Raw genomic sequence first — 22,414 nt, 5'->3', positions numbered from 1 at the left:
AACTATATTTTGGGCATGGAAATTAAAAGAGATTGGGCAAATAGGAAGCTCTGGTTAAACCACAGGAAGTATTTTGAGACAATATTGCAGAGATTTAATATGCAAGATAGTAAACCGGGGAAGGTTCATATTCCTGTAGGTGTAAATTTATCTGCTTAACAGTTTCCCAAGACACAAGAAGAGGAAGAGGACATGTACCATGTTCCATATGCAAGTGCATTCGGTATCATGATGTATGCAATGGTTTGTACTAGACCAGACATTGCACATGCAGTGGGAGTATTAAGCAGGTTTATGTCAAAACCAGGAAAGGAACATTGGACAACAATGAAGTGGGTTTTTAGGTATTTGCATGGCACTAGTGATTGTGGTTTGTGCTACCAACGAAGACTGGGATTGGACAAAGAGTTGGGAAGAGCACCTCTACAATATTTAGCAGGTCCTTCAAACCCTGCGACAACACAAGTTGTGTGCCAATTTGGAGAAATGCACTTTTGGCATGACCCAGGTTAAATATCTAGGGTACATCATTGATGAGAAAGGTGTGCATGTGGACCTAACCAAGATACAATTCATTCAGGATTGGTCAACCCCAACCACTCTAACAGAGCTCTGCAACTTTCTAGGTCTTTCCCATTTTTGCCGCAGGTTTGTGTTGGGGTTCTCTCATATCACTTGGCCTTTGAGTCAAGTCACAAAGGGTGGAGAAAAAAAAAGTATTTTTGGTCTAAAACCCAACAGAAGGTGTTTTTCGAGTTGAAGCATCGCCTCTACTCTGCACCAATGCTCACATTACCAAACCTGCAACAACCATTTGAGATTGAGACAGACGCCTCTGAATGTGCTACTGGTGCAGTTATTAATTAGCAGGGGAATCTAGTGGCTTACCACAATGAGACACTTTCAGACACAGTCCAAAAGTATCCCACTTACAAAAAATAAATGTATTCCATTATGGAGGCTTGCCGTCAATGGAAGCATTACATTCTGGGTAAGGAAATGGTCTTTCCCACAAACCACTGACCCCTATAGTTCATACAAGAACAAGGGAGGTTGTAGAATGATCGCCATCAGAAATGTTCCACCTACATACAATAGTTCCATTTGAACATTAAGTAAAAGAAGGGAAGCATCAATAACATTTCAGACTACCTCAGCTGACCACAAGTCATGGTGCTAATCACTATGCTCAAAACCTGTGGGAAAAAAACTTCGAGGTGGCCCCATCTTTACCAGAGTGATCCAAAATTTAGCAACACATACTAGACACTCCTGGAAGGGAAGCAAGCTCCAAATTTTCACCTTTAGAATCCATTGTTATGCCACCTAGGACACATATGTGTTCCCTTAAGCAAGCATGCCAATATGATTTGGCAGGCACACTAAAGTCGAGTCATTGGACATTTCAGAGTAGAGAAAAGAGTGGTGATACTGCAGAAGTATTTCTATTGAATGAAACTTCATCAGGATGTTGGGAAGTACATTATATCCTACATCGCCTGTGCCATTTCCAAACCAACCTTCAAGAAGCAAGGCCTATATGCTCCTCTACCTACTCCTAGTTTACCTTGTGAATCTATCTCCATGGATTACATGACGGCCCTTCCTTCTACTAAGCATGATAATGACTGCGTTTTCGTGGTTGTCGACAAATTCTCTAAGATGGTCATCATGGTGACCCGCAAGAAGAGTATCACAACAAAGGCCACTGCTAAGCTCTTCTTTGAGTGAGTGTGGGTACCCTTTGGGATCTCAGAGTCCATTTTCTTAGATCGAGACAACAGAATCATGAGTGCATTTTGGTCAAGTATTTGGTCAATGCTAGATACAAAAATTACTAATTACGTGGCTTTCCATCCCCAAACTTATGGCCAAACAGAGGTTATTAATAGAATGATCATACACATTTTGCGCATGTACATCTTGAAGAACCCATGCAAATGGGATAAAAGCCTCCCCTATGTCCAACACAGTTACAACAGAGATCTCCATAACTCAATGGGCCACAACCCCTTTTAGGTAGGGCTGGGATTTTAGCCATTATGTTCCATTGATGTGGTCATACCATTTGTAGTTACTCAGGCAAATTCGACTCACATCTAGTCCAAAGCCGACAGTGATAACATCTTCATTAAATGTATTCAACACATCCACCAGTAGGTCCATGATATATTGGACAGAGCCAATCCTAAGTACAAGCATCGCCATGATCAACATCAAATGTCACACAAGTTCCATGTGGGTGACAAAATTTGGCTACATTTGCAGAAGGAGCTCCTTATTGGACCCCATTGCAAGATTCGCCCCCTACAATATGGGCCATACACCATCACCAAGGTTGTAGGTGGCAATGCCTTCAATCTCAACATCCCACCATTCCTTTGTCTGCACCCATTGTTCAATGTAGACCACCTTTGTCCATACTTTCCACCATTATTGGACACATCTGACATTGCAAAACAACTCACACCAACAAAGCTCAACCTAGACTTCATGGAACATGCCAAAACTGATCAGATCATGGACACACGAATTAATAACACTCACCAACAGAGGATCCAAGTATATCAAGTTGTCAAAACAAGCCAACGCCTTCACCAGGGCAAGTGGTTCACTAGGGACGAGGTTCAACAAATATTTCCTCACCTCATGGAAGCTTTGCACACAATGGGGATCATTGCTTCCTAAGGGGGGAGGACTAATCTAGGTGGATATTGGTGTCCACCTTTCTATTCCACCTAGACCTCCAGTCAGTTCCATCTGTTTCCTTGTTCATTTTAGCATTCACTTTTTTTAGTAGTTTTTTTAGTCCTAAACTTCTGGAGTATTTTTGACCCCCTAAATGACATTATTTTAGATTTGAAGTAGGTCAATATGCATAGGCAAGCTCCTACCACAAATACTACAGTACTTGGAGATACATTTCCAACAATGAATTATATGCACCAAATAGAGATAATATGACCAAGTTACGACACTGGGAAGTTGGATGCCCAACTAACCCCAACAGGGCCCACAAACTCTTGGCATTACATCTCCTAGGGTTAGGGTTTTGGTTGTTTAGGTTTTTCTCTTGTTGTTCAATAATAAATAGGCCCTTAACCCTCATTGTAGCACAGTTCAGAGGCATGTAGTCTCCACATCTCTTCTCATAGATAAGCTACCATTTTGTGAGCTAGCTTTTATTCTATTTGTAAGCATATTTCAGTATTTTGGATATTAATGAAATGAAGTGTTATGTTTGCTGCATCTCTGTATTTATGGTTATATCTATAATTTTTTGTGTTCCTTTCTAAATTTGGATGATATGTGACCCAATTAGGGGGAACCATGTGAAACCTCAGGAAAAATGCATAAGGTTTGATTCTTTAAAATTTTATTGATTGGTTGGAGGTCGTTGGGTTCGAACCCTTGACCTATGTAGAGACAAGCCAACAGCCCAACCAATGGGCCACACATTATTTTTGTTTCATATTGGGTGCATTCCTTATTTAATGTTTGTTATGTGTCGGTTTTAAAAAGGGTACGCCATGGCTTTGACCAAAAATCCTTCACCTATATTGTTACAAACCAATCACCTATATTGTTATAAACAAACTCTGTTCCAACCAAAATCTAAATGATATTCCACACAACTCCTTTGTAATTGGGTTGCTCAGTAATTTGTTTTAGCGTTCTTTTAAATGGATAAAAATATTATAATGTCGATGACCTATTATTGGTAGGGCTTATGTTGGACCAGTTTTTGTAATGTTCAAATCAGATGTTATTAATAATAGTGCGTCATTGGTTTGTATGGTTATAACCATATGTTACATTTAGTTCAAATGGGTGCTATTATTATATATATGGTTACAATAGTGGGGCACAACCTCCACGGTCTCAAAACTAGGGCTATAGACCGCCAACGCTATAAATATGTAAAATAATTTCCACAATGCCATAAGTCTTTAGTTTTTGAAACATTGTAGAGCCAAGTCTCTTATTTCTTGTTTATGCTTGTCTATTTTGCATACAAGGTAGTTTTGGACCTTGATTTTGTAACAAATGAAAGGAGGTTTTGGGTGGAATTTTTGAGGCCACTTCTTGGTAGTAGAAAGCTCATTTTGTAGTAGAATTGGATGTTTTTTGTGATGAAGTAAACCATTTTAAGGCTAATAGCATTAGATTAATAAAAGAGGCCACTTGTTTGGAGGTAGGACTTGGAGACGTAGTCCACACTGGATGAGCTCTATTATCAATTGATTTTGTTCCTATAAGTTTTCTTATTTTCTCGATCCTCTGTATTTCTTTAAGTTGCAGCGTATTTAATTCCTTTATGCTTGATTTCAATTTATTAATTGCACACTTTAAGCCAATTTAGTTTAATCATACACACTTGAATATTTTTACAAGTTGAGTCACTTTAAAAGATCCTATATCATATATGATTATGGTATTATTTTGATTTGTGATTATAAGAAATTAGTGAAAGAGACTAAATCTTAGTATGTGAGTTAGACAAGAAGGAATTAGGTGAGTTTCACTATTGTGTGGGAATTAAGGTGAAGAGAACCAACCAAAAAAAGAAGTTGTAAATCAAACAAATAAATAAAGTGGAAAACATACTTGAGCTCTTTAGGATGGATAAATGTAAATTAACATGCACTCAATCTTAAGCGGAGGAGTTGGAAAAAGTGTCTAATGCTAATGTGGTTTATAAACTTATCTATGCACTAATGTAGACATGACCATATGCAATAGGAGTTGTAAGTAGGTACATAGGAAATTTATGGTGGGGATATTAAACAAGTGTTAAGAGGATGTTTAGGTAACTATGGGGCATTGATGACTATGTTCTTTGCTATCAGGGGATGGGAGCTAGAAGTTTTATATGCATGGGATTATTAATCATTATTAGAAAGGTGACATGGATAATGTAAATACCACTAATCTGTATGTATTTACATTATTCCATGGAACTTTAAGTTTGAGGAATAAGAGGTAACAAGTGGCAACTCATTTTAATATTGAAGAAGAGTACATTACAACTTCAAAGGCATATAAGTTGTTTAGTTGTAACTATTTTTCATATAAATTGGACTTGAAAATTGGTTCCATGCCTATTTTTTTCTAACATTAACAGTGCAATTTCTTTGGCAACGAATCCCAAGTTTTATCCATGGACAAAACATATAATGAAGGTTATTTTTCACTACTTTTGAGAGGTGGTGGAGTCTAGTAAGGTAATTATACTCAAGTTTGGGAATTATGCCAATGTCATAGGTTCCTTAAATAATCTAGTGGATGGAAGGAAATTTTAATGACGTTGGGGTAAGGTCATGATTTAAACTTGGTTGATGTATTCCAAGTGGGAGATTGTTAGGATGTTTCCAATTAGATCATTTTTGTAACAAGTTATTTCCATTTATATATGGAAATAGAAAGCAATGTTTGGATTTAATTCTTATTCTTTAGAAGAATGATTGTTTCCCAATTGTATTCATAGTTTTAGGGAAATGTTACTTCAATGTTTGTACATTTTCATAAAACAAACGAAAACAAGGTGCATAATGATTTTTCCCCAAAGAAGAAAAAAGTATTTGTTGTTATTTGCACTTCTCTACTATAAATTTTATGTTATTTCAAATTTCATTTTTATGTTCAAGATATTTTCTTTGTAAATTATTTATTTATTACAAGTTTCTCTCGAAATTTAACACATTATAACAATAATATTCGCAATTGATTGAATTGTGATTCATCTTTTAGACAATGATTATGATAATCTAGTGGAATATCAAATAAATAAAATTATGAGATGTATATGATTATGATTATGATTATTGAGTGGTATATCACACACACACACACATATGAGGAATACACATGTTTCAAAAAATAAGTCTCAAAGCCATTACAAGGATGTGAGATTACAACATGTCACATGCAAGGATCGAACCTGCGCATGGAAAAGTACATTAGGTAGATATTTATTCACTTCATGCATATACTGAGTATATTAGATTGTTATGTTATCACTTCATTTTGTATATGACAAGAAATAAGAAAGGAATGTATCTAGTCTCCTAGAGGAAAAGCGCAATTCTAAAATTTCAACGAGAATGGGGACTTAAAAATATCTTCATGTTCTCAGAATCACTTTCCATAAGAAATGTTTGATGGATTTTGTAAGTTACTAGTCTATGGGTGTACATCATAATGGAAAATTACATAGCCCCAATCTCCATGAAGGAATAGTCAAGGGCACCAATCATAAAAATATTAAATTCCTTTATCATTTGGAAAGAAACTACCTCCACTCTCCCTTTGATTGGGAAATGGTTGGTTTGATACATTATAAAGGGAGACAAAGTTTAGGTAACACTTAATTTATGGATTAGAAGCAAAGACACCTACAAAATACTAGACTCTATCATATAGGATCTCAATTTAAAGGTTTACATAATTCAAAGAATATAAGAAGGGGACCCCTTACAAATAACCTACAACAATAATGGTGTTTAAGGATAAATTTTTCTCACAGTAGTGAGTTACTTTAGATCAATAGACTTTCCCAAGGTCTTCCAAGATAGAGGGTGTGGAAATAAAGAAAAATACAAAATAAATCAAATGATCTCAAGCATGAAAACTAGAAGTTACAAATAAAGTGGAGGGGATTACTTTCATGTCACAAGGAAACAATTATGGTTGGAGTTTCTATCTTGATTGAAGGAGATCTCTTGGAGATTTCAACTCCTATTCTTGCTTCTAGATCCTTGCAAACAATATAGAAACCAAAAAACCATGATTTCATGCAACAACAATTAATACATGAATATTTGAAACAAACATGTAAATATAAATGAAAAACATGAATGAATCGGGGAAAATATTTTAAGTTTATATTATACCAGAAAAATGAACATGAACATGCATTTTGTAGACTCTACCTAGGGTATCCTCCGCACTAATACCGATTGTGCACTAGATTTGTGTATTAGCTTATTGCAAAAGAAACCCTAGGTTAAACTTTTGACAACATTCCAACATTCTTAATTGTTCCTCCTTTGTGATCGATGAAGAGCTTTATTTTATAGGTTTTTTCCAAGAATGATCACATTGAATTTAGACACTTTCTTGACCATTTATGTTATGAAACCAGCTCACAAAATAGAAGAAAGAGATAGATCAATGACTTCAAAAGTAGCCTCTTCGAGCGGGCAACCTCCTTTACATTACATAAAATGAAAAATTAGTGTATGATACAAATGACAAGACCTCCTTTATATATATAGGATTCTAAGGGGTCACAATATAATCAGAGCTGATATAACAATAATAATGTAAGGGAACAACAATAACAACAGTGGGCTTATATGGGGCACAATAATAACAATATGGGGACAACATGGGCACAACAATAACAATAAGGGGTACAATGACAATAATAATAAGGGAATACACTATTATTATAGGGACCTAACATGCCCCTCTCCTTCAAAAAAGTGTTGTCCTCAACACTTGAGTAGTTTTGGATACTTTTGTATAAATTATCATCCTCCCATGTGGAATCTTTAATGGGTAAGTTCTTCCACTTGATGAGATACTCTGAAATTAATTGATTTTGTAGCTGTCAAGTTCTTGTTTCTGTGATTGCTTCAGGTTCCACTATTGTTTTTCCTTCCTCGTCAAGTTCTGGCAATATTGTTTGAACTAGGAGCTTGTCACCTATAACATTCTTTAAGAATGAAACATGGAAAGCTGGGTGCGCTCGGGAAGATGCAGGAAGTTCCAATTTGTATGCCAAGTACCATTATTTTGCAACATCTTGTACAGACCATAATACTTTGGTGATAATTTATTATCCTTCTCCTTCTTAGCTTGCTTGAGGGACATTTGTTTGTATGGTTGTAGCCGTAGAAATACCCAGTCACCTACATCAAAACTTCTTTCACTGCGATGTTGATCTGGTTGTTGTTTCATTATATTTTGCGCCAAAGTGAGGTTATCCTTTAAGAGTTGGAGAACTTTTTGTTGATGCTTGATGTGATCTTCCACATCTTGAACCTTAGAATTTTCTCTCAGATATGATGTGATGGACAGTGGATGATATCCATAAAGAACTATAGATGGGGTCATTTTTTCTACAGTATGGAAGGAAGTGTTATACCACCATTCAGAGAGAGGCAACCATTTGACCCATTGTGTTTGCTTATCATATACAAATCAACGAAGATATCCTTCCAAACATTTGTTAACTATCTCAGTTTTCCCATCAGATTGAGGATGATAAGATGAGCTATGAGCTAACTGAGTACCTAGACAAGAAAATAATTCCATCCAAAAATTTCCAGTGAAAATAGGATCTTTGTCACCTACAATAATCTTTGGGTTTCCATGTAGCTTTTGAATTGTTTCCATAAATTAAATAGAAACTGTAATGGATTTAAAAGGATGAGATAATGCAGAAAAGTGTGCACACTTGGTAAGTCTATCAACTACCACCATGATGACACTTTATCCTTCGGACTTGGGTAAACCTGTGATAAAATCCATTGAAATCTCCTCCCAACGTTGACTTCGAATGGATAAAGTTTGTAATAGACTTGGGGTCTTAATTTTCTCAACCTTATTTTGTTGGCAAACCAAACATCCCACCACAAAATTTTTGAATATCAGATTTAAGGCCATCCCAAAACAAATCCTTCTTAACCCTGTGGTAAGTTTTTAAAAATCTCAAATGCCCTCCTAAGGGAGATGTGTGCAATTCTAGAAGAATCTTTTGTTTGAGTTGGGAATTATTACATAGGTATGAGCAATCTTTGTACCATAACGAATCATTTTCCAACAAAATGTATCAAATGTACTGGGATCTTGCTGCAACTTTTGAATGAGTGCCCACACTTCTTCATCATTATTCCATTCATCCCTTGCTTCATTTATCCAATCTGGTTGGATAATAGAAATGGCACAAAGAAATGCTTCCACATCCTCATCCTTTCTTGAGAGTGCATCTGCAACAACATTTTGCTTCCCTTTTTGTAGATGATTTCAAATTCATAACTCAACATCTTTGTGACCCATTTTCACTTCTCTTCTAAATATAATCTTTGTTCTAAAAAGTATTTAAGACTATCATGATCTGTTCTTACCTTTGAAGTGTCTTCCCATTAGGTAAGGTCACCATTTCTTAAGTGCATGTAGTATTGCTAATAATTCCTTCTCATAAATAGCTTTCTGTAAATATTTTCCTTTGATTGGACGACTTTAGAAATCAATGGGTCTTTCTTCTTGCATTAAAACAACACTAATTCCATTTCTTGAGGCACCACATTCCACAGTAAAGTTTTTTGTGAATTCTGGCGTAGCTAAGACTGGTGCTTGGCACATTGCCTCTTTAAGATGTTCAAAGGCCTTCATTGCTTCTGGAGTCCAACAAAATGCATCTTTCTTCAGTAATGTTGTTAGAGGTGTCTCTATTCTCCCATAATTCTTAACAAACTTTCGATAATACCCTGTCAACCCGAGAAATCCTCACCGATGCTTTATGGATGTGGGGATTTTCCATTCCTTAATGGCTTTAATTTTTCTAGGGTCTACCTTGACACCTTCATGAGATACAATATGACCCATATATTCCACCTCTTGTACTCCAAAGAAATATTTGGAGCTTTTTTCATATAATTGTTTCTCCTCCAATATTTTGAGCACTTTGTCATCATGTTGAACATGATCCTTCCAAGACTTGTTGTAGATTAGTATATCATCAAAAAATACTAACACAAATTTTCTAAGAAAGGGTTTGAAAATGGAATTCATCAAACCTTGAAATGTAGAAGGTGCATTGGTAAGGCCAAAAGGCATGAACAAAAGTTCATAATGACCCTCATGAGTTCTAAATGTTGTTTTCAGAATATCTTCTATCTTCATTCTGATTTGATGATATCCTGAACAAATGTCTAACTTGGTGAAGTAAATTGCTCCATGCAATCCATCCAATAATTCATCAATGATAGGAATGGGAAATTTATCTTTAATAGTGAGCTTGTTGAGCTACCTATAATCCGGAGACATGCGCCATGATCCATATTTCTTGTGCACCAATACTACTGGAGTAGAGAAAGAACTTTAACTAGGTTGAATTATACCAACCTCTAGCATTTCTGCAACCATACATTTAATTTCACTTTTTTGGGCAGAGGGATATCTGTAAGGCCTGATGTTTGGAGGAACACTTCCTGGAATCAAATGAATAGCTTGATCATGATCACAAATAGGTGGGAGGCCTTTGGGAGTCTCAAATACCTTGAATGATTGTCCAAGACTTTTTGGAGATCTGGAGAAATAGATGATTCCAATGTGGGAACCTCTAGAGAACATATTTGTGCAATTATGCCTCATTGTTCTTTATTTAGAAGCTTTGTCATGCCATTAGAGCTAATTATCTTTCTTGGTTTCCCTGTGATACCCCTTAATTCAACTTCCTTTCCTTCCAAAAAAAATTTCAAGAAAATTTCTTGAAAATTAAAAGCTACCATACCCAAATATTGTAGCCATTAGACTCCTAGTACAACATCAGCACCACCTGTTATAGCTCCATTTACCACTTTTGGTTGATTTGATGCTTTGGTTATGGCCTAGGACAACCCTTCCTTTCCAGACTTGGTCCAAATTCTAAAAAGCAATGTTTTAATCCACATACTCTATTTAAAAGCATGTACACGTGGGTCAGTCTATACCCAACTTGCATATATGTGTTAAAAATCTAAGCAATATATAATCTCCTTAAATTCAGGTGGTGTTTACGGGTTTTACTTGTTACTCACCTACTATAGCCCATGGCCCAACTGTTTCCCAACTGAAAAAAACTAATTTGGTGAAGTATAAATAAACCTCCATGGAAAGGCCTAAAAAGAGGGAGAGATGAGATATTGATATTATAGTTGATTACATCCCTAATCAAGTCTGAAGAAAACCTTGTGCCTCTTGCATTCCCAAGTTATAGGAAACCTTTTTTTCCTTCTTTGAGGTGTCTATCATCTTTGTATGACATCCTAGTGTAACTTTACAGAGGAGGACTGCTGAGGCCTGGGCAAGATGGATCCAGAGGACGGTTCTGCTTGGAGCTGGAGGAAGACTCGAGTTGTAGTTTTCCACATTTCATTTAGCTTACATCAATAAATAAATGTTGTTCTATTCCTAATATTTATTGTGTTTATTCATTAATCTATGTTATGATTTACATATGAAATCTTATGTTAATTCTCATTTGCTCACGTGCTTATACAATTTAACACCTATATCATGAACATGCTTTCTATTATTGTTGTTGTATATGCTTTGCTTGGATAAGTTACAGGTTCTAAAGGAATTGGAAGGAGAAAAGGGTTTGGACCCTACGGAATTGACCTCGAACGTAGGACCTCCGGGTAATACCTCTTCTTCCTACTTCAGTAGTTTAAACATTTAGACTGCTTTTCTGCGTGTTTCTTTATGCTATATTCCCTCCACTCTCTTGGGCTTTTCAACCCAAGACCCTAGGGTGTTTCTACCAAAACAAAATTGGCAACTCCATTAGGGAAAATATTCTTGTTTTTCCTAGTTTGGGTTGTTTTTTCTTGATCAGGGTTTGTTTTCTTGATTTCTTGTTTTTACAGTGTCAGTGACTTATTGGCTTCCCAGGCATCAAGTTTGATCTTTTGGATCAGGCCTTGATTTTTTATTTTTCTTAATTGAGCTTTTTATATGCATCTTTTTAATGGATACAGTAGCGTATACACGATTGTTTCCTCAAATAGACTCATGTATATGCGAGTTTCCTGTGTTTGAAATGTGTGTACATGCCTCTGTGCCTTTACACAGTTGCGTATACCTAATTTTGAATTGATTTTTCAAAATCTTTTGCCCAGTTAAGTCTGTTTCCTGGTGAATTTTTCTATTTTCTAGTCATTCACTGTCAGTGAAACTCCGCTTTCTTGCAAGTTTTCAATTTCAAATCTTCTTCTCAGTGAAAAACCTAGTTGACCTAGGATTTATTTTTTAGTAAGGTTTCAGTTTGTGTTTTGGGTTCAAGGCTTCTGTAAGAAGTTCTTGGTTGTTCTGGATTTCCAGAACAAGAAATTGGTTTTAGTTTCATTTATAACCGAACTTTCATATTTCTTTGCTTTGATTTTCTTTTTGGTTGACCTATTTTGTTTTTCATGGTTTTTTAGTGTCTCTTTGGCAATCTTTAGAGTATTTCTTGACATTCTATTAGTTTGATGAAGTCTTTTATACTACTATTCAAATCAGTTAATGCAAGTTTGTAGTCCTCTCTCGTTTCAAGTTTCATTTTATTGATGAGTTGGATCTCTTGCGAAGTTCAGGGACCCTTTATGCTTGTTTCTTGATCTTTGAAGTTTAGTAGTCTTTTGTGACCTCGGAAATTTCTTTGGGTTTTTAATAGAAAAAGACAAAAAACATAGCTTTTTCCTTTCTTTTTCTTTTCAAGTTTTTGTTTTTAGTTTCTTTTGTTTTGTTTTTGAGAAATTGAGAACTTTTTCAATTCGCTTTGCTTGGTTTCAAGGGAAGTTTGTCTTTGGATTTTTTTCCTCTCTGTAGTCAAGCTGGCCTATTGATCTTGTGAAGGAACACTTTTGCTTCTTGTATGAGCATCCATGGACCATCATTATAGTCTGCATTAAGATAGTTTGCACTGTATGCATTTTAGTCTTTTTGTTAGATTTTGAGTGTGTGGAGTGTGTTTTCTAGAAAAAGAAATTTTTTCTTGTATAATTTTATGTGTAGAACTTTACATAAATCCCTTTTCATCAAAGAAAAATAGCTGAACTTACATATAGCTAATTTTCTATTGATTTATTTTGTGTCAAAAAATCATAAGTTTCACTCTCATTTTACCCATGACTTAAAGAACAACTTCTTAAAATCAAACGCTTAATTAAAAAGAACTATAACATATTTTGGATTTGACATTAATTACACCATCAAGTCTAGCTCTTTAGGGCCTTGGAATAGGTGAGTGGATAGTTAACTCTCCAAGGCCACTCAAACTATCAAACATAGATGTTGAATAATGAGTGAAATTGAGTGTCATTAGAAAGACTAGGAAAGCTTCGTGACTGGGAGTCAAGCACGAGGGAGAGTGAAGACAAGGACGAGATATACCCCCTCTCCTATTTGTTGGATCCCACCTCAAGACTGTTGCACCCGACTTTTGATATGAACTAGTGCCCATAGTTGCAATTCCTAGGGATCACACAGGTGGTTACGGATGGGAATCCTGCAGCACCTGAGGCGGGACATTGCATCAAATTCATTAGTACTCCTAGAGGGTACCCTTGTGAAGCTTTGGTGCTTGCACCGTCAAAGGATTTTGTCTGGAGTTCAGCGTAACTATTTATGTCACCTTCTCAAATAGGCCTGGGCTGTCATTATCCCAGACTATCTTCGAAAGGTCCCTTACTTCACTTTCTTGTATTTTGGTGTTCGATCCTCATCACCCAGAGCGGAAATACTTGGAAGTTGGTTGATTGGTTGCATATTTAGGGACTTTATAGTCGATTTATCTTTTCTCTTTGTATTTAGTTGGTTTTAGGTGGATTTTTCTTATCACTTTTGGACCTTAGATTCTGAGTGACTGACCTACCACTCCATCGATCTTGAAAGGATTTTGATCTTTCTTTTTGAAAGTTGTGGAGTTTCCTCCTTAAGGGAAAAGGTTTTGATTATGCATCTCTCTTCTTTGGAAAGTCATTGCTACATTCTTGTAAGGGAAGGATCTACGAATAAGTTTGGTATGGCCAATATTGTTGGGTTGTGTTATATTCTTTCCATGACTAGCTCCCCTAGTTAATCATGGGGTTAAAGTGGGGGGGGCAACCCCCCCCTGTCTAGGGGGTTTGAGGGGGGTGAGTAGCCCCCCTCTACGGGGTCCAGGGCAGCGCCCCAGGGAAAATTGTTTTGGACCCTATATTAGGTTGGGTAGACTTACCTGTGGTTTTGTGCAAGGTTTTCTCACATGGTTTTGGATGCGATGGTTTTTGGTCCATGGTATTGGATGCTTCGGCATGTATAAATATGTATTGTAACATTGAAAGGAACATAATGAAAAATCAAGTTGGTAGTCTCGGTTTCGGGATCCAGGGGAAAATCTCTGTGTATATGTGTTTTATGTGTTATGTTCTCGCATTATTTATTTCTTGTTCTTATAATTTGTATGCAGGTAATTTCTATATGGGGTTAAAACCTACATTTGGTATCAAAGTAGTTTTGGCTTCAAGGGGATGCCTTTATTGCTAAGGAGTTTTGCTCGGGCCTGAGGTAGACCTATTCAGTGGGAGATCTGTGAGGTCGATTCTGGTGGTGAAAGAAGATGGCAAGCAGTGGAAAGGTAGAGATCGAGAAATTTAATGGTCAGAGTTTTGAGTTGTGGAAACTCAAGATGGAGGATTTGTTGGCGGATAAATATCAGTGGATCACAGTAGAACCAGGTACTAAACCAACGGGAGTTTCTGATGAAGAATGGAATAAGTTGGATTGGAAGGAAAAGAGCACAATACAATTGTGTGTCTCAGATTCAGTATTGTTGAATGTATTAGGGGAAGCTACAATGAAGGCTTTGTGGGACAAGTTAAGGACTTTGTACTAATCTAAGTCTCTGGTGAATAAAATTTTCCTACGGATAAAGCTGTATAACCCAAGGATGAAAGATGGAGACTTGGTCACAGAGCATATGAACACATTCAATACTGTGGTAAGTAAATTATTATATGTTGATATTAAAATTTCAAATGAAGATAAGTGCATCAGTTGTTGTGCTCTCTACTAGATTCGTGGGATAGTCTGGTTATTGCAATAGGTAGTAATGCAACTGCCTTGTAGTTTGATGAAATAGTCTCATCCTTGCTGACGGATGAGATCAGACGGAAAAATATGGAGAGACAGAATGGTGATGCCTTGTCTGTATGAGGATGGCCTCAGAATAGAAAAAAAAATAAGTCATCGAGTGGGAGATGTGAATCTAGAGGGAGATCTAAATCTCCAGGAAAACCTGTAAAGGTGGTGTGCTGGAAATGTGGAAAGGAAGGGCACTACAAAAGGGACTATAAATCTAAAGATCCTGACAAAGGAAATGGATCTGATGATGTTCCTTCTACAGAGGCGAAAACCACCTCAAATGAAGGTGGGGATGTGTACTTGGCTTCCAAGTACACATGTAGATCATGAGGCATTGTTGATTGACTCAGGTGCATCCTTTCACTTCACTCCCCACAGAGATTGGTTCTATGAGTATGAGAAATATGATGGTGGTGATGTCTTCTTGGGGGATGACAGGAAGGCTAGAATCATTGGTCATAGAAAATTTAAGTTTAAGTTGCAAGGTGGAAGGATTAGAACACTTTCGGGTGTTCTGCATATTCCTGCATTAGCCAGAAATTTGATTTCTATAAGAAAGTTGGATGATGTAGGTGTAAAAACAGTGTTCGAGAAAGATACCTGCAAGATGGTTCGGGGAGCACTAGTATTGATGCGGGGAGTTCGGATTGGAACTCTGTACAAGCTGCAAGGTAGCACTGTTATTGATGGGTGCAACAATTCTATGGTTCCTGAAAGTGGAGCAGAAAATCTAGTGGTATCTGAAGAAAAGACCATGCTATGGCATCAAAGGCTTGGACATATTAGAGAGAAGGGCCTTCGAATACTTCATGGTAAAGGTATGGTAGAAGGTATGACTAATAGCTCTCTGGATTTTGATTTCTGTGAAATTTGTGTATATGGGAAGCAGAATCGGGTGAGTTTCCCCTCTGGTGGTAAGAGGGCAAAACAGATATTAGAGCTTGTGCACAGTGATTTGTTTGGACCTATGAAGGTTCCATCACTGGATAAGTCTGTGTACTATGTATCATTTACAGATGACTTCTCAGGGAATACATGGATATATTTCCTCAAGAATAAATTTGAAGACTTTGATAGGTTTAAAGAATTTAAGGCTCTAGTGGAAAACCAGATAGAGAAGAAGATAAAGGTGCTGGGGACAGATAACGGTGGAGAGTTTTGTAGCAAGGAATTTGAAGAGTTCTGTAAGAAGTGTGGTATAGCATGGTAGAAGACTACTCCATACACACCTGAGAAAAATGGAGTTGCAGAAAGAATGAACAATACATTGATGGAAAGGGAAAGAAGCATGCTTAGTGGTGTCGAGTTAGGATAGGAATTCTGGGCAGAGGTGGTGGAGACAGCATGTTACCTGGTCAACAGATCACCTTCATTAGCATTGGAGGATAAGACTCCACATGAGGTATGGACTGGTAAAAAACCCTCTCTTTCACATCTAAGGGTATTTGGATGTGATGCATATGTACATGTTCTAATGGAGAAAAGAACAAAGTTGGATAGTAAATCTAAAAAGTGCATCTTTATTGGGTATAAGGATGGTTTAAAGGGTTATAATTTTTGGAACCCAGTAACAAGGAAGGTTGTGTACAACCGAGATGTGGTGTTCAGAGAGGTGAAAGATGTTATTAAACATGAAGTGCCATCAAAGGAACCTGAGAAGACAGAGTTTGAGCTAAAGGAGGAAGAATCAGAATCTACAGCAGAAGAGGAATCAGAGGATGAAAAGCCACAAACTCTGGTTGTGAGAATATCAATTCGAGAAAGAATGCAGCCAGAAAGGTATAGTTCATTTTCTTTCTGTTTAAATTTTTCTTTATCTATTACTGATGATGATCCCAGAACTGTGAAGGAAGCAGTAGATTCATAGGATGGAAAACTCTGGAAAGAGGCCATGGTTGATGAAATGGCATCTTTGCACAAAAATGAGGCATGGGATCTGGTGGAGTTGCCGGCTGGAAGGAAACCCATTGACAGCAAATGGGTATTCAAGAATAAGACGAATGCATAAGGAAAGGTAGATAAATACAAAGCTCGGTTGGTAGAAAAAGGTTATTCCCAGGTGCCGGGAATTGATTTTGGTGATATTTTTTCTTTTGAATTGACCGGAGAATCCACAGTATAAACATTTTTGAACCAACGTTTCGAATCCCAAGTGGGATCCATCATCAGGGTTGAAGAATGATGATAAAAGAAGAGCAAGCAGGGAGAATAAATACTAACGAGGCCAAAACTATCTAAGGAGGAACAAACAGTCGGCTAGAATCCTAAATTTATATTATTATTATTTTTAATATTTTTATTTCATTTTGATTATTATTAATAATTATCATTTAAATAAATTAATATAATATTAATATTAATATGATAATAAATAATTATTATATAATAAATAATTAACTATTACTAAATAATAATAATAATTAAATTTTTTATAATACCAATTATAAATTAATAACTAAATTAATAAAATCAAAACCTATTATGAATGATTAATATTTATTTACAACTAACCTAAATAATAAATTTTAAATCATATTTATTGATTAATATATTAATTTAAATTATATTAGAAAATATAAATAATTAATAATTAAAATAGATGAATATAATAATTCATATATTAATTAATAAAATAGCTGATAAATAAATTAATATAGACTTTTTATATATAAAAAAATTTATATAATTAAAATAATAATGATCAACTATTTGATTTCCAAATAAATTAAATTAATAAATATTTGATCTTATTAATAATTAATTATTTATACTAGATTAATATAATAATTCATAAATTCATAAAATAACTAATGTATAAATCAAAATTAATAATAATCAATTATTTTATAATAAATAATTAATTTCTATTTATATTTGAATAATGTATAATAATTGATTAATTATTATTATTATTATATAATAATAATAATTGAATTTTATATTAATAATTATTAATTAATAATAAAATTAATGTCTTATAATAAATTAATAATTCTTATAATAAATATTATAAAGAATAAATTAATAAATTTTATAGATTTATTACATTATATTAGAAAACATAAATAGTTAATATATAGTTAACTAATGAATAAATTAATTGATAGCTCTATATAGAAAGAAATTAAATTATTATAGAATAACAGAGGACAACATACCTGAGGACGCATTACCTGGGGATGGGATGGCGACTTTTAACTCCATTGATCAAGGGCAGCCAGATATTTTTTCTACTGTTGCCAAGGTAACTTCTATTAGATTACTTTTATATGTTGCTGCAACTTTTGATTCTGAGGTAGAATAGATGGATGTGAAGACAACATTTCTTCACGGGGATCTAGAAGAGGAGATGTACATGAAGCAACCTGAAGGCTTTGCGGTGAAGGGTAAGAAAGAACTGGTATGCAAGTTAAAGAAGTCTTTGTATGGGCTAAAACAGTCACCAAGTATGTGGTATCAAAAATTTGATAACTTTATACGGGGGCTTGGCTTCACCAGAAGCAAAGCAAATCACTGTGTGTATTTTAAATTAATTGGTGACTGTGTTATTTATTTGGCCTTATATGTGGATGATATGTTGTTGGTTGGAAATGATAAAGAAATTATCCAGGATTTGAAGACCCAATTGTCCTCCAAATTCGAGATGAAAGATCTTGGTGCCGCAAACTATATTTTGGGCATGGAAATTAAAAGAGATCGGGAAAAGAGGAAGCTCTGGTTAAACCAGAGGAAGTATGTCGAGACAATACTGCAAAGGTTTAATATGCAGGATAGTAAAATGGTGAAGGTTCCTATTCTTGTAGGTGTAAAGTTATCTGCTGAATAGTGTCCCAAGACACAAGAAGAGGGAGAGGACATGTCCCGTGTTCCATATGCAAGTGAATTCGGTAGCCTGATGTATGCGATGGTCTATACTAGACCATACATTACATATGCAGTGGGAGTATTGAGAAGGTTTATGCCAGAACTAGGGAAGGAGCATTGGACAACAGTGAAGTGAGTTTTCAGGTATTTGAATGGCACTAGTGATTATCGTTTGTTCTACCAAGGACCAGGATTGGACAGAGTTTTGGATATTCATGGCTTTGTTGATGCAGACTGGGATGGAGATCTGGATCAAAGAATATCTACAAGTGGGTATGTGTTTAACCTATTTGGAGGTGCAGTCAGTTGGATGAGTAAGAAACAATCTGTAGTGGCATTATCAACTACACAGGTAGAATACATGGCAACCACTAATGCAAGCAAGGAAGCAGTTTGCTTGCAGAGATTGTGTTCAAGTATGGGTTTAGTAGAGGGAGCTATAAGGATAGAATGTGATAGTGAAAGTGAAATATTCTTGGCAAAGAACCCTGCTTATCATTCAAAGGCAAAGCACATTGATGTTCAGTATAACTTTGTGAGGGATATGATAGAAGACAAAAAGGTGTTGTTGGTAAAGGTGGACACTTTGAAGAATACTGCAAATACATTGACAAAAACTATGAGCTCTGATAGGTTCTCCTGGTGTGAGAAACAATGGGCATTGCAGGGCTAGATAAATGGCTAAGCTCTCCTATGGCCCCATGTGTAAAGAAAACAACAAGTGGGAGAATGTCTGGTTGTGTTATACTCTTTCCACGACTAGCTCCCCTAGTTAACCAGTGGGTTAGAGGGGGGGAAGAAGCCCCCCCTATCTAGGGGGTTTGAGGGGGGTGGGTAGCCCCACTCTATGGGGTTCGGGGCAGTGCCCCAGGAATTTTTTTTTTGGACCCTATATTAGGTTGGACAAACATACCTATGGTTTTGTGCATGGTTTTCACACATGGTTTTGGACGTGATGGTTTTCGGTCCATGGTATTGGATGCTTTGGCATGTATAAATATGTATTGTAACATTGATAGGAACATAATGAAAAATCAAGCTGGCAGTCCCGGTTTTGGGATCCAGGGGAAAATCTTTGTGTATATGTGTTTTATGTGTTATGCTCTTGCATTATTTATTTTCTGTTCTTAGAATTCGTATGCAGGTAATTTCTGTACAGGGTTAAAACCTACAATATTCCTGTGGAGACCAACCAAGGTACCTTTCCAAAAGGGGATCCTTGTGCTTTTCCTTTATTTGGAAACGTTAGTACCCCCTTGATGGCCACTTTGAATATTCCTGGATTGAATGTTGGACTACCAGTTAAGCTGTGGTCCACTATGAATATTCTATATGTTCTTGAAGCTTCTTAGATGAATTCTTTATTTCAAGGGCATCAAATTGGTGTTGTTTTTTCATATTCTTTAAAAGAGAAATCTAGGATTCCTCTTTCTCCTCCCTCTTGTAATAAGAGATTTAAAAAGAAGAGAAGGAGGAAGATGAAGAAGAAGAATAGTTATATCCATGAATCATCATCAACCTTTGCTAGTCATGTTGGAGATGAGCTTTCATCCACTACGAGTCACACTGGGAGCATAAGTCTAGTCACTGCAAGTCATACTAGCAATGAATCAACACCAACCCCTGCTAGTCATGTTGGAGATGAGATTTCAGCTGCTACAAGTCACGCTGGGGGCATAAGTCTAGTCACTACAAGTCATACTAGCAATGAATCATCACCAACCCTTGCTATTCATGTTCTTTATGAGCTTTAAATTGCTACAAGTCATGTTGGGGGCATGAGTCTAGTCACTGCAAGTCATACTAGCAATGAATCATCACCAAACCCTGTTATTCATGTTAGAGATGAGCTTTCAGCCGCTTCAAGTCACGCTGGGGGCATAAGTCTAGTTACTACAAGTCATACTAGCAATGAGTCATCTCCAACCCATGATAGTCATGTTGGAGATGAGCTTTCAGTCACTGCAAGTCATGTTGGGGGCATAAGTCTAGTCACTACAAGTCATACTAGCAATGAATCATCACCAACCCCTGCTAGTCATGTTGGAGATGAGCTTTTAGCCGGTGCAAGTCACGCTGGGGGCATAAGTCTAGTCATTGCAAGTCATACTAGAAATGGGTCACCTACCTCTATGAATCATATTTTTGTTAAATCACTTGCTTTTGTGAGTAGGGCTGGGGGCACAAGTCCTATCTATCTTGGGAAAGAGTCACTGGCCTCTGCAAGTCATGTTGGGGACTCTCTGCAAACCACTACTAGTCATGTTGGCGAAATGGATGTTGATCAAAAATCTAGGCGTAGAAGTTTTAAACCTAAGTTCCCTTGTAAGATATGTAAGGGAGACCATCTTACTCATTTGTGCCCTGGTATTCCATTGGTACAAAGGATATGGTCCGAGTCTAAAGGTTCTTCTACTCCTGAATCTATTGTGGTTTCTCAACAGTCTCATCAACCTTTGGTTGATGAAGTGGTCGAGCCAGTGCAATCTCTGGCTGATTCCACTCCTCTTTTGGGGGGTGAAGTTCCTAACAATAGAGTATTTTTTATTTCTAGTATAGAGTCTTCTGGTCTAGGGGGCATTCTAGTCTCTTTGAATGTTCCCCCTCCAAGTTCTAGGAGCGTCTCCTTTGATTTGGATAATCTTGTCAAGCCTCTTCTTCCTTCAGCTAATCCTTTCCAAATAAAGGTTAGAGTTAATTCCACAAATGTCTATCGATGTATGGTGGATGAAGGATCCTCTACAAGTAATATATCCTCCTTGAATTGGAAAGCTTTGGGTTCTCGAAAGTTTTTGATAGTTGATAGTCAGTTGTTAGCCTATGATAGAAGACTTGGTGAATCTATGGGTGTCCTCAATTGCCTATTACTTTAGGTGGGAGGATTGTTTTTATCTATATGATGGTGGTTGATTTCCCTTTATAATTTAATATGCTAATTGGGTGTGATTTTGTTTATGCTATGAATTCTGTGGTGTCTTCACTCTTTCGAGTGATGTGTTTTCCTCATAACATAAATATTGTCACTATTGATCAGCTTGCATCTGATAATCACCACCCTAATTTGAATTTACTATAGAATACCCCTTGGTTTGTTCCAGGTGTTCAAGTAGAATCTACCCTGCCATGGGTGAACTATGTGGCATTGAATTCTCAATGTTCAATTGTTTTTTAGAAGGATCCTTTGAACTATTATTTTCCTTCTTGGGACTTGGTCCCGGCAGTTGACCGAATGATTCTCATGATTTCTTGGAGTTTGATTTTGCTTCACAGGAGGAACTTTTTGAAGCCATGAGTTTTAACTACCAAAGGATTCCTTAGCCTAAGCTTCGCGAGGGGCTTGTCCTAAAGAACTATTATGCGTAAACCACAAGGATGTGTGGTTCCTTGTACATATAAGGTACGCATTTTCAAGTTTTGTATGCTATAACACAAGCTTTTATCTAAAGTTGAGATATGGGATGTATTAACTTCTTGTATAGTGTTCCTAATTACGTCTACAGAACTTGGAAGACTTCTCCTTTGGACATTTTTATGGTTGATTCGCTCTTACAGGTATTAGTTCTCGAAACTGGCATATAAGTTAGGTTTTTCACCTGCATTATTCATTTATCAATTTTCGTTTCCATTTTGGCCTTATGATCGACCCCACCAAAATATGACATAGAACCTTCTC

Source organism: Pinus tabuliformis, chromosome 9 (assembly GCF_031772625.1).
Source record: "Pinus tabuliformis cultivar Carrire ecotype Pingquan chromosome 9, CPIR1, whole genome shotgun sequence".
In the NCBI taxonomy this organism is placed as follows: domain Eukaryota; kingdom Viridiplantae; phylum Streptophyta; class Pinopsida; order Pinales; family Pinaceae; genus Pinus; species Pinus tabuliformis.
This window is presented reverse-complemented; position numbering follows the sequence as displayed.